General features: G+C 35.8%; 1 protein-coding gene across 1 annotated transcript in view; it reads left to right on the plus strand.

The window, feature by feature from the left end:
* Positions 1–4828: 4828 nt before the first annotated feature.
* LOC143640239 (coiled-coil domain-containing protein 102B-like) overlaps positions 4829–13320 on the plus strand; it is a 71900-nt gene continuing 63408 nt past the window's right edge. Inside the window, exon 1 of the mRNA XM_077108115.1 lies at positions 4829–4909. The gene's annotated coding sequence lies outside the window, so the exon portion shown is untranslated. The remainder of the gene's footprint in view (positions 4910–13320) is intronic.

A 13320-nucleotide genomic window follows, 5' to 3' on the forward strand; every position in this document is an offset into this window, starting at 1 on the left:
TTCAGTTACTGACACTGTCACGTTTCCTGACACTGTAACGTTTCAAATACTGTTAAAACCATTAAAATTGTGGCACTTAAAATTTAAAAGTATGGCTTGGTTTAAATAGTTACTAAGGTCCACAGAAAATTCTATGTGTCTTACTTGGTTAGTATTTCTATTTTTTAAAAGTTGTCTGGGAGAAGCACATATGCATGATGTTGGCCCTATTAATTCTTTTAATTTGTAAAAGCCGGAAGAAATGGTAGGAAAAATTTAAACATCAACATGGACCTCTTCACTGTTATAAGGGCATGTTTTTTTCTAATTTATTTTCTCTACAACTTCTCCAATTCTCAGATATTCTCCTTATTTTTATTTTCTTCAATGCACTCATAGAGCATTCATTCATCAACTCATTTACCATTTGTACTCTCAGCCATTTGTCCATTGACTAACTTGTCTATTTTCAAAAGACCCAAAGACAAATACAATATTACCTCCTTAGGAAATTTATGGTCTCTGAGGCAAAGCATGTAACTAAGTGCAGAGCTTTGGTATTAACCCTGAGTCATGGGAACGAGGAAATGCCTCACAGCAGGGTAAGAGATGGATGTGTATCTGGGTGGAGGTTGCAGTATGAGTTTTCAATTTTATGCTTTCTTCTGGACCTCCCAGTTAGGGGATAATGACCAGGAATAAAATCATTTTTGATGAATAGTTATTTCCCATTGCTTCTCCAGCAGAGACCATTACCACTTTCCCTCAGCTTGAAGTAGCTCCTGACTCAGTAAGAAGGCCCCAGGAGAAACCCGACAGTGTCTTAGCCAGGTGACCACCTTTCCCCGCAACACTGAGAGCTGTGCCAGCCCAGCTCCTTCTGCTCTTCTCACTCTGTGTCTTCCACAGGAATCAGGGGCCCAGGACAGCACCATCATTCAGCAGTGGCTTCTCCACCGTCAGCCTGCTGACCTCTCAAGACAGGAAGAAGAAAAGGAAAAAGAAGACGTGAACTGGGTTGGCATCTTGAGTAGTTTTGTTTTGTTTTTTTGAAAATGCTCATTAGATCTCCACTTATGTTTCATTGGCAAAACTTACTGCCCAGCCAAGTGCATTTGCGCAGGAGGCTAGATTGCAATTTCTTTAATTAATCACATTGTTGACTAAAACAAGAATAAAATTCTTATTGTTGGAAAAGAAGGGGAGAAATGATATTGGGTAGGCAAATAACAGAATCCACAGGGAAGGCCTAGTGTATGGAATAAAATTAGAATCTGTTCAAGAAGAATAAAAATCAATCCTCACTGATGTGTGCTACGTGCCTTAAGACATTGAAAACAAATTATGAAAAGTTCAAGACTTCATTTCCCCATGCTTTTTTTCCCCATTTTTTCTTATATTCCTGACGAATGTTACGTGAGATGGAATGTTCAGGTAATGCAAGTGGGGTGTGTGTGTGTGTGTGTGCGTGCGCGTGCGCATGCATGTAGATTATGGATCATGGTTTCAATGTACCCTTTGAGCTAGGATGGAGACCCTGGATTACCTCTCTTTGATAGTGGTAAGAACCATGCTACCAGTGAACAAAGAACCTGAGAGCCAGACCTAGCAGTAACTGTGAAGCAGGACACCCACTCCACTATCTGGCCCCAAGGGAGGTGGGGCTGTGTGAGAAAACATGATCCTTCAATTGAGAAAACTGCAAGTGAGACAGTGCCCCCATTCACAGTCAGAGTTCACTAGATGGTAATTTAGGAACCTCCTGTAAAAAATTATAGTGAGACAAAATCCTGACTGGTGCAGGTACTGCAAAGACAGAAGAAGACGAAGCAGAGACAGAGACATAAACTGATGGTTCAAGTTTTAGTACAAAGCTGAGTTACTAAATTTGAGGGGCAAAGTAGTATAAGGACTCAGGGATAACAAAATGATCTTAAGATGGAAATAGAGTGGAAGTTTTTGGAAGAAATACAAGAGATTTGGTGTAACTGAGATTTAACTGGTTCCTAGTGAATATTTCATTAGACTGTTGGAAGTACAGATCTGAAGGCTGAGGCACTATTATAGGGATATCTTGTATATTTGGAATTTTATGTATATTAGTTTTCTAGGGCTGCTGTAACCAATTATACAAACTTGCAATTTAAAACAAGGGGCAGTTCTTGTCTCACAGTTCTGGAGGCTAGGAGTCCAAAATGGAGAGGCACCCAGACCTGTGCTCTCTCTGAGGGCCTGAGGAGAGACCATTCTTCTCTTTTCCTAGCTGATGGTGGTTTGGGGCAGTCCTTAGCTTGTAGATGCATCATCCCAATCTTTGCTTCTGTGTTGCCATGGCATTCCCCCACTATGTGGGTACAAATGCCCCTCTTTTTACAAGGAACCAGACATTGGATTAGCTCTGGCCCCATCCTGCATGGCTTGTAAAGATACTACTTCTAAGTAGGTCATATCGATAGGCATTGGGTAAGATTTTAGCACATCTTTTTGGAGTTCACAATGCAATCTACAATGATATATATGATAAAAGAAAGCCTCAAAAATAGATGTGATAACCCTGACAAAAGATGTGGAATAAGAACAGAACCACCGATGGTTCTTTGGAGGTATTCCAACACCGAGGAGAGAAGACAAAAAGAAGGGATCAGTGCATGATATAAGCAAGAGATTAAAAAAAAAAAAAAAATACACGAAAGCTTCATTCTGGAAAATAAGAGAAGCTTGAGAAGCAGAGAGTTGACCAGAGGATTAGAAATCTTCTGCGTTTCAAGTAGTATGTGAACTGGATGAAGGCCACTGTATCTCTCACTGAACAACAAGAAGAGCAAGTTTGGGAGCAGAGAAGAGATTTAAGAGGACATTGCAGTGATCCAGAAACGATTATGTGCTTGAACCAGGGTGGTGGCAGTGAGAAGAGAGAAGAATGGCGAAGTTATTGATGAGGATCACAAGGAACTGGTATTGGAGGGGTGTAGAACAGGAGTCATGGTGACTTCCAGGATTTTTGTTTAGTCATCTATAAGCTCTGTTGGTATTTATTGGTATAACATAGTAGGCCCACGGCATGATGATGACTTCAGATTTAACATGTTGGTTCCGTATCTGTGATATTTTCTAGTGCATGGGCACAATGTGCTAGTGAATGAGTATTGGAGACTCAGAAGATGATTGGGCCCAAAGACAGATATTGAGAAGTCATCTGAAAGATGGTAATTGAAACCATGAGCATGTTTGACACTAACCAGAGAGAGAATTCGTATATGTTTACCTGAGAACCTACCTGATGTCTAACAAAGGGTGGGAGGAGAATGGACACCACAAAGGAGGTGGGAAGAGGCTGCTAGAGATGAAGGTCAGGAGAGTGTTGTGCCAAGGTAAGCTTCACGCGGACAGGGTTGCGAAGGGCATCGAAGGACTGCATAGATCCGTTAAAGTGAGGATAGAACAGAGTTTGTAAACGTTATCTTTTTTTCACATAAAGGCATGTGTGTGTGTGTGTGTGTGTGTGTGTGTGTGTGTGTGTGTGTGTTTACTCTGATGCATTAATGGAAGTGGATCCAGATTAAATGGGGTTATTGGCTGGGGAGAGCTCTTCCAATCACTTGACTATGAAGGAGAGACAAAAAGTTCTTGCAAATGAAAATGACTAGCTGGAAAGTGAAATTTATTGGCAGAAGTGAAATCCCCTGAGGACTTTATGATGTTTAAAATCCCATGGGGAAGTCCAGGGAGGGGGAGAATTCAAAGACGAAGGGAAGCGTGATGGAGCCAGATAGCTCAAAAGGGTTTGTTGATTCTATGGGGAAAATGGTCACATTTCCACTGCGTCGGGGAATGAGAAGGAAAGGATGTTGTGAAGTAGAAATAAATGATAAAAACTGATATTCAACTGGGCTGGGGTTGTGGCTCAGCGGTAGAGTGTTCGCCTCGCACGGGTGGGGCTCTGGGTTCGATCCTCAGCACCATATAAACATAAATAAGATAAAATAAAGGTATTGTGTCCAACTATAACTAAAAAAATATTTTTAAAAACCCTGATATTCAGCTAAGAATAATCCTCCAAATTAAAAGGTGGAAGAATAAACTCAGTTACTTGACATTTACTTCCTAATTTCCAAAGCTGTCCTGGTGTCACTCATGAGGAGCATACTGATTGTCTCCTCTGCCCTTGCTCTTTACCTTCGAGAATTGTGTCCTCTGTCAGCCAGGAAAGCTCTCTTCTCCGTGGTCTGCCAGCACCCCTCATCACAACACTTCCTGACAGCTGAGTTATGTCACTGGAAAGCCACTCCTTCCCCTGGGAAGAGGACTGCAGGTCACATTCCCTGCCAACATGACTAAGATCCAAGGGTTGACAGATTTTGTATTCTGAGTTGTATTCTCAAATACTTTATTAAATATGATTTCTTTTCTTTTTTGGCAATTTAATGCAACCCAAATTGAACAAGTGATATTTTCCATTGTTCTATGACCTGCAGTAGAATTTTCCTTTAGCTATTTTCCAGATAGGGGCTTTAATAGTTTTTGTTAGCTTTAGGCTTTTCCATTTTTAGAAGTTATTATTATTAAATACTAAATATACATGTGAATGAGGAGGTAGGTATTTTCTTCCTTTTCTGCTCACAGAACATAGTTTCAAATGGGCTGTCTGGAAAGCTTTGAATAACAATACTTAATACTTTGAGAACATTGAAATTATTTTATTTTTGTTATCTTACTTGTGATCCAAAGAGGGTGTTGTGGTATCGGTTTTGAGAGAACTTCTCAACCAATGGGGATCCTTTGGGAGTTAGCGTGGGGTGTCCTTAATACTGGAACAATCCCGTTGGCCAGGCCCCCAGAGCTGCTCAGATGAGAAAAGGATGCAGGAAATTCTCTTGTTTACACATGTGTCTGCAACTGAGACGCTAGCGCAGTCCCGCAAGCCCAGAGGGTAAGAGAATTTCATAACCTTCTGGTTTTCTATTTAATTTTCATACTTTCCTGCTAGGCAAAGCCTGTGTTCTCAGAGCAAAGGAAAAGACAGTTGCTTATAAGATACAGAGGAAAACTACTTACTGTAGGTATGGAAGCAGGATTTGGGGGATCTTTTTAAAATGCAGTTGATTTCTTCGCTTCCCTTCCTTTTTTCCACTCTAGGTATTATCTGTTCTGACAGCTTCATGCATTTTCTGTCTTAAAACAAAAACAAAAAAAAAAAACTGCACTCTAAACAAAACTCAGGTAAGAATTTCAACTCCAATTTTAGACAGTCGTAGAATAGATTGATATTGGACCCTTACTTTCTAGTTCCATTTGCATATAAATGAATGTGTTTGAAGTAATCTGTATTCTTGTAGTAAAAACAGTGAAATTGTAATGCAAAGTCTATGCACTTTTCATTTCATGAGACTTCATGCTGAATTCTTTTTATCCTTAACAGAAAAGTATACTTTATATATAGCACTAATACTGACTTTGTTTTATATGTTACCTGTATAATGTAGAAGAAATAGGAACATGGAATAAAATCATAAAATCTTGTATTTAAGAACAAAGAAAAGGAATTGATGTTCAATTATACAGAAATAAATTGCAGGGCTAAAGGAAAAAAATATCTATGATCAATTGGGAAGAATTTGCTTATGTTTTCTACAAAGATAAATTATCAAATAAATGCCCAGTGGGTAAATCAGTTGGACATAAATATGAGGAAGATATTCTTAAAATAAAAGATACAATTAGAAATGTTTAAGTAATATAAGGCACTATATAATGATATTTCTTAATAATCTTATTTACATTAATACCCATTTTTCTGTTTTTATAATCTTTTTGTTATCCATAAATGTCCTTATGTACACATTAAATGTTCTTGAATTCTATTTTTTCCATATTTTTGAGAAATAGTAAATTGGAAAGGAATTTAATAAGTTAGTCAGACAATATTTACAGGTTTTGTGTCATTTTGCAATCTGGACTTAAAATATCTGGAGAAATAGTTTATGTGAATTGCTTTATTTTTCAGAAACTTTAAAAATAGTTTTCTTGTGAAATAATGTTATTTTTTGTTTCTCTTTTGAATTCTGCATGTTCATTGGCTTCAACAGTTGCTTCATCCCAGGTACAGAGCTTCTTGCCTCTTGCAGTGGGTATAACCTCTAATTTACGTATTTTAGCTAATTCTTAGAGGCAGAAAGATAATGAATATGATTCTTAAATATATGAAAAATATTCTCAGGTCACCTTTATTTGAAAAAGTGCCTTATTTTTATGCTGATATGACAAGGTTAATTGAGATCCATCAAAATCTTAAAAATTTTTATTTTTAGCAGAGATGTTAGTATTATAAGAACTCATGAGACTTTGAAAGAGGTTCAACTTTCTGATGAATATTGAAAAATTAGTGAAACTTAGTTGCTCAAAACAAGAGAAATATTCTTACTTTGTGGAAGTTGTCAACTTAAAGGCACTAATTAGCATAAAGCATGGAGGAATAGTGGGAAGTAATCTGAGAGATCAGAACATGAAAAATGCACTTTGAGAATAGTTGACATTGTGCTCCACATAGTTGGAGCAGAAAATGTTGGTGGAGATCTTAAAATCCACACAATGTCTCAAGTTTTATATATCCTGCAGTGAGGGCGATGGCAAGTTTCTGAGCTGGAGTATATCATTCTTACCTCATTCTCACCATCAGCAGCACATCCTGCCAACACAGATGGTGTTTCCTGGGTGCAAGATGATTGACATACATGTCTTCAATTCTGATAGCTCTGCAATAAACTGAAATTCATTTTACAAGTTACCTTCATTTACACATGAAGAAATCTGGTGTTCAGAAATGTCAAATCATTTACTTACAGCCACAGATACAGTGAGTGCTGGAGCCAGGGTTCCAGGCACTGTCTTTCTGGCTCCAGAGTATGTTCACAGTGCTATGCTGGTATTTCAGGAATGTGAATCTGGTAGAAGTCAAACAGAGAGTTTTGAAATGGGCATTGAATTAATAAAGTACAAAGAGGAGGAAGGGAGACAACAACCCAAAGATCAATTTCAATATTCCGTATAGCCAATCAATCACAATTCTATCAAGTGTTCCACTCTTTTCTTTGGCAATAGAGAACAGAAATCAATGATGAAAATAAGGAACAGTAACTGTTACGGAGACATATCTGGCATTGTGGATCTGTGTCCCTGACTGCCAGGGAGGTGTTTACAGTGTTCTATGCTATGTTTCTAATAAAGTATGAAAATATGGATCACTTGAGGAAGGGACAGTAGGTTTCAGTGTGTGTGGGCACCTGTGTGTGAGTTCATATTTGTCATCTGCATCAAGCCTAATACCTGGTTCATGGTAGATAACAAATGAAAGGCAAATAAATATTTGGGTCTGTGGAAGAGATTTACTAAAAACAAGTACAAATAAAATGCTTGTAGAGAAAAAATAAGGAGCAGATTTTACATTTGAATTGTTTTGCCTCCTCTTCAATACTCATGGCTTTCTTTCTTATTTAAAAAAACATTAAAGAGAAGGTATCTTTTGATTTCTCAGAGGAAATTTCATTACAGGTTTTCAGCAAAGATAACTGTACGCAATAGAAATACTTGAAGTGCTTGGGAATGTTGTCAGGAGCATGTTGACTCTCCTTGATTTCTTTTCAATGTGTGATGTTGAGGACTACTTAGTGACCATGCCCTCTTAACACTATGGAAAGATGCAAAATTATTATCAAAGGAAAGCACCATATACATTTTAGTTTTTATCTCAACAAGTGGAAGAGTACACATAAAATTTATGTTCTTAATGGATTATGTAATATTCAGTGTATCCAAAGTAAAAATACTAGAACCTATTTATTAGCAAATGTCCCCCATGTATACAAAATTTAAATATCTTTTATTTCCTCCTGAAGTAAAATAGAACTAGTGTTTGAATTAGCATTCATTTTCTTCTTCTCTCTTTTCTATGGTTTGCATGAAGTTAAAACAAACTTCAGCTTATGCTGTTAATGAGTTTTTTTGGAAGATTTATATACACATATACAAATATATGCATATATGATGGTTTCTATGCTATCAGTTATAAACATGTTATCTGTTATTTTATAAGTATAGTATCATTTAAGTAAGCTTTACAGGAGAAACATATTTTCCATACACTGAAACAGATGAAGATATTTGAAATGCAATGATCTGGTCCCTGACCTCATGACTTTGTATTTTAAATAAACAGATTTAGGTTATGTTCCAAGATTATATTGCACAGAATGATTTTTATTCCTGATGCCAAGTTCTCACCAATTACAGATGCTCAAATGTGATAGAATATGAACTTGAGACCTTGGGTACAAAAAGGAAAACTGGACACTGTATTAGAGGAAATAAACCAGCCATTTAATTGAAATCCTAACTTTGAAAAATTATTACTATTACTATGTATTTAAATATTATCTGGGTTGATTTAAGCCAGGTGAGTGAGGGATTCTGGAAAGATGGAAATAATAATCATATAAAATGCTACCGATTGTTCAAATAAAACAGGAATTTCAGGTCTAGAGTTAACCATTAATTAGATTTAGTGATGTAGAAATCATTCATTCTCTAATTTTGTTTGAAGTTGGGGCTAAAACTGATTGAGTAACTTCAAGAGAGAATAGAAAGAGAAAAATGTTTTCTTAAAGATTTTTATTATAAAAATCCAGAGAAATGGGATGGCTCCTGAGCAAGGATCAAGATCACTTTTTGAAAGTTGAAGGTATCACAACACTTCTCTTGCTGATGAGAATGGCCTAAAGCAGGGGTCTAAACTTATGTAACACAGGAGCAAGGACTGTGTTGGCAGGAGACCCGCCTTTGAGTAGGTGAGCGGGGATGAGATGTGCCTACGAACAGGAAGCCTGACTTGAGGGCATGGACAATCCCTCTGCAGAGACACATAGCACATGTGATGGAGAGGTGTAGAGCGTGGGAAGACATAACAATTTTACCAACAAAGATGCCTTAAGGAAGACAGGAGTCTAGTGGAAGAGAAGTGAAATGGGATAAGGTTGAGTTGGCAGTGGTGAAAGCCCCTTTGAGGTTCAGAATCAAGAACCTGAGGTGAGACCCAAGCAGGTGTTTTCTCTAATATGAGCAGGTGCTCAGGGGCACATACGGAGCAGGCAGATAGATGGCATTGACCTGTTAGGGTTTTCTAAGCTGGTGAGGTGAATGAAATGCCAGGATGAGACTTATCTATTAAAAATGGAGTACAGAGGAGGAGGGGAGGGGAGATGAGAAGTAAGTGAGAGACAGTGAAAAGATAGTAGAGTTGATTGACAGACTCAAAGCTGGGTCAAAAAGGACAGTTACAAGGAGGATGGGAGGAGGTAGTAAGAGGTGTTTGCCATTGATTTGGAAAGAAATGCTAGTGCAGTATGGTGTCTAGGGTGTATAAGCAGCCAGTGGAGAGGTGAAGTGAAGATATTGGAATTATTAGGAACTTAGGGTGAGAATATTAGTTATAATAGTACTACATGTGGAAATGTTTTGGACTTGGAGTTTTTGTCCTTGAAATGTTTCAACTCCTCCACTACTTAAGCAATTAAGTAACACAGTTGGTTTCACTAGATAAATTTTAATACCCATTCCCATGCTAGGGTGCTGGTATCTTGCTAGAATTCTCTGTTTGTCTCCTTTCTGTTTACATCATGTCCTGATTGCTCATACAAACTGCATTAGAAAAATAAATCTTCATGCAGAGAGGGATAGAGCAAGATAGAATTTTTCACATCCAACAAATTTTAAGTCCACAGTTTTTCTAAATGTTTATTCTTTGCCAAAGTTTAAGCTAAAATTTAAATACAGTTAAGTTTTAAGATAATGCTGTTCAGAGAGCATGAATAGGTAATATGATTCTTGGCCTCTAACTTCCAGTACAGCAAATATTTTAACAAATACACATTTTAAAAGTTAGTCATCACTTTTTGCACATTGTCTAAATGGTGGGATTTCTCAAAGTTTAGATTGAACTGTTGAGCAGATGTATCTAATTTTTTTAATGATGACCATTTGCTTATGATATGACAACTGCATTATGTAACTGTATGGCCGGGAATAAAATGACCTGTACATGTATATTTAAATGACAGCCATAGACATTTTGGTGTACATTTTCATTATCAGAACACACTTTTCAAGAATATATTTGCCAATAATGTTATGAGCAATCACCTTAATTTGAAACATATATAGGAAAACTCTGCATGATTGAAACAGAAATGTTGCCAAAATATGTTGAACATGCTTTTAAAAAAATAAAAATATAGTTTTCTATTTCTGTAAAATTCTCCATAAAAAAGAAACATTTTGAAACTTTTGGATACTCTAGAATTGTGCTGTCCAATATAAATATAGCTCAAGCATGGTTTTCAAAAATTAGTAGCTAAAAAATTAAAAGTCAAATAAGTGAAATTAATATATTTTAGTAAACCCAATATATAACATTATCATATAACATGTAAGCTATATATATATATATATATATATATATATATATATATATATATATTTCTTAGTGAGATATTTTATATTTTTATTTTTTGTGCCCTGTCTAATTCATAATTCATACTTTAGATCATTTCGACTCATGCTGCCCTCATTTCTAGGGAGCACTATGTCCGGCAAGTAAATACCATGCAGGGTGGCCTGTGACTCATGCACTGTGAAATAAAGTAAAAAAAAACAAAAAAAAAAACAAAAAACAAAAAACCACTCTCAGGGAAGTCATAGATCATATCATCTCTCTACTTATTGTAAATGAATACATAAAGTTTAATGAGCTTCTTAAGCATGAGACTTGATCCAGATTTCCTAAATCTAACCCACCATCCTCTGGCTTCTACCAAACCTTATGATGTCGTCTTGTTTGCATATTTATGTTATCTTGACACTGAGAAGTACATAAATTCTGGCAGCCTATAGACATAACCAAGCCAATATGCTCTCTGGTTGTTATTGATTAAGAGATTTGAATAATTTAGGGAAGTCTAATAGGTGTCAAAGCAGACAAGGATGGAAATGATAAACCCAATTCTAAGAATCCACAGAATTCTTAGTATTTATTTATGTATTTATAAATTAAAATTAAATTAAATCTATAAATCTGAGGAGGCAGAGATATTTAAGAGAAAAACAGCAAAATAAGAGTTTTGGAGGAAGATTTTAGATTGAGACGTTGGAGGGATTACTTGTGAAAGAGTAGATGAGAAGAAAATATTCAGACTGGGAGACGAGGTGAAAACAAAACTTCCAGCAACCAAGATTTTAATCTGGCCTCTGACTCTGCAGCTTTCCTTACACATGGGTTACATTTTCTGTTTCAGAGACTGGAAAGTCAGATCTTTTGAGAAATATAAACACTGCTTATTCACTTCCTGTTATTTAGAAATTTTTAATCCTGTTCCCTTAGTTTTTATTACTAAGGAAATAAACAACTAAGCCAAAATAAAAGAACACAAATGAAAACTGATTCCAGATCAATTAGCAATTATGTTAAGAATTCTGCTTTATAGTTAAATTGGTTTTCTTTTTTAGTGCTTTCTTTTCCTATGTTAAAATTAGAAAATCAGGAACATCAACACTTATAAAGATGATTGGAACCTGAGGATCCTGTGTCTAAACAAATGATTAATTCACTGACTAAAATAAGGAACATATGTACAGGGACTAAAACCAGGAAAAAGTTCTACTCATGTTTATAGCAAGTAATTGTTGGATAAAGTTCTAATATTTGTTTTTTTTTTTTAAGATTTCATGTCTTTCTTAAGATATAAAAATCTTATAAATGAAACACTTCCAGTGAGATCAACATTTGCATCTCATTGTTATAAGGAGCTTATGCACTACAAAAGCATCACGTTGTGTTTTCCGAAGGATGTATCTGAAAACTGAGTTCTTGTTTATATTACATTAAAATGAAAAGAATTACAATAAAATGTGATTGATAGTATTTCTATGGACTCAGAAGAGTCCACAGAAATGTAATGATGCCACACATCTAATTATGGTGACTCAGACACTCTTGGGTAAACCCCCATACACTGTTAGCTAATGTCCTGCTAATCCATGGTAATGATATATTTATATTAGGCTATATATACATTATTTCCCTTTTGTTAGTTTGTACAAGAATATTAGTCTTAAATAATTCCATTATCTGTCTTTGATTTTTTGATAAATTTTCTGAGTTTAAAAATGCTCCTTAACAGGAGAAATTACTTGATTTAACAGAATATAAATGAATGTTATTTTATTTAGGTTGAAAACACATTTTTCATCTTCCTTTGATCTTTTTTCATTCATCTCCCAAGACATACAATGATATACTTTCTGAAATTCATGCTATTAGTATTCAGAAGGACCTAGCCTTGTGATTTCAAAATTAATTGTGTACTTTAAGAAAAAACAATTATGAAACAGGAAGTTCCATATTCACTAATAATTTTATTCTGTCAACCTCTTCTGCAACTTCATTAATAAAGGCATTTAATTCAAGGACTAAAGCTGTCCTGTGGGTTTGGAGTATTCAAAGACTTAGTTTTTGCAGGGCTGCCCTGTGAACACACCGCTGTGGAGGGGTGGAGGCAGCCAGCTTTCCTGTCTCCATAACACACTTGGAGGATATTTAGGAAGTTCAGTTGACTTTCTGCCCCAGTCCCTTCATTTTCCATATAGAAAGTAGAGTTGGCTGTGTAAATATTTATATGTGGGAGGGTAATCAGGAATATTAAACTCCAAAAACAGGGCTAGTTTGCTTTATAGTTTATACAATTCTATTTTCCAAATAATTCATTTTCATTCATAATATAAGTTTTGTTTCATTTAAAAATGTGAACAGCTCGCTAACTTGATAAAAGTGAGTCTTTGGAAAACTTTTCTTTTTTAATACTTACTTGAATTTCTCAGTCAGATTTCACAGGTAATCACAATGGGAGCTCCTTGAGGGTGGACATTCAAATCTCTTTCTTCTCTGGTACAACTTCAACCTCTAGAATGATGTGCTTGGGACATAGTGGACATTCAATAAGCACTCACTGACTTAATACAAAAATGCAAGTATAAAAATATAAGAAATATTTATCTTTATTCTACTGTAACATCATGCAGAAATGAGAAGACATTTTTGTGTGTGTTTTAATAAAATGGTCATCAGAATACAACAGACACTAGTATTGCTGTATGTATATACGTGACTGTATAACCAATATGATCCTGCAATCTGTACACGTGGAAAAATGAGAATTCATACCCCATTGAATCAAATGTATGATATGTCAAGATCATTGTATTGTCTTGAGCAACTAATAAAAAATAAATTTTTTA

The sequence above is a fragment of the Callospermophilus lateralis genome, unplaced genomic scaffold (assembly GCF_048772815.1).
Source record: "Callospermophilus lateralis isolate mCalLat2 unplaced genomic scaffold, mCalLat2.hap1 Scaffold_139, whole genome shotgun sequence".
Taxonomy (NCBI): domain Eukaryota; kingdom Metazoa; phylum Chordata; class Mammalia; order Rodentia; family Sciuridae; genus Callospermophilus; species Callospermophilus lateralis.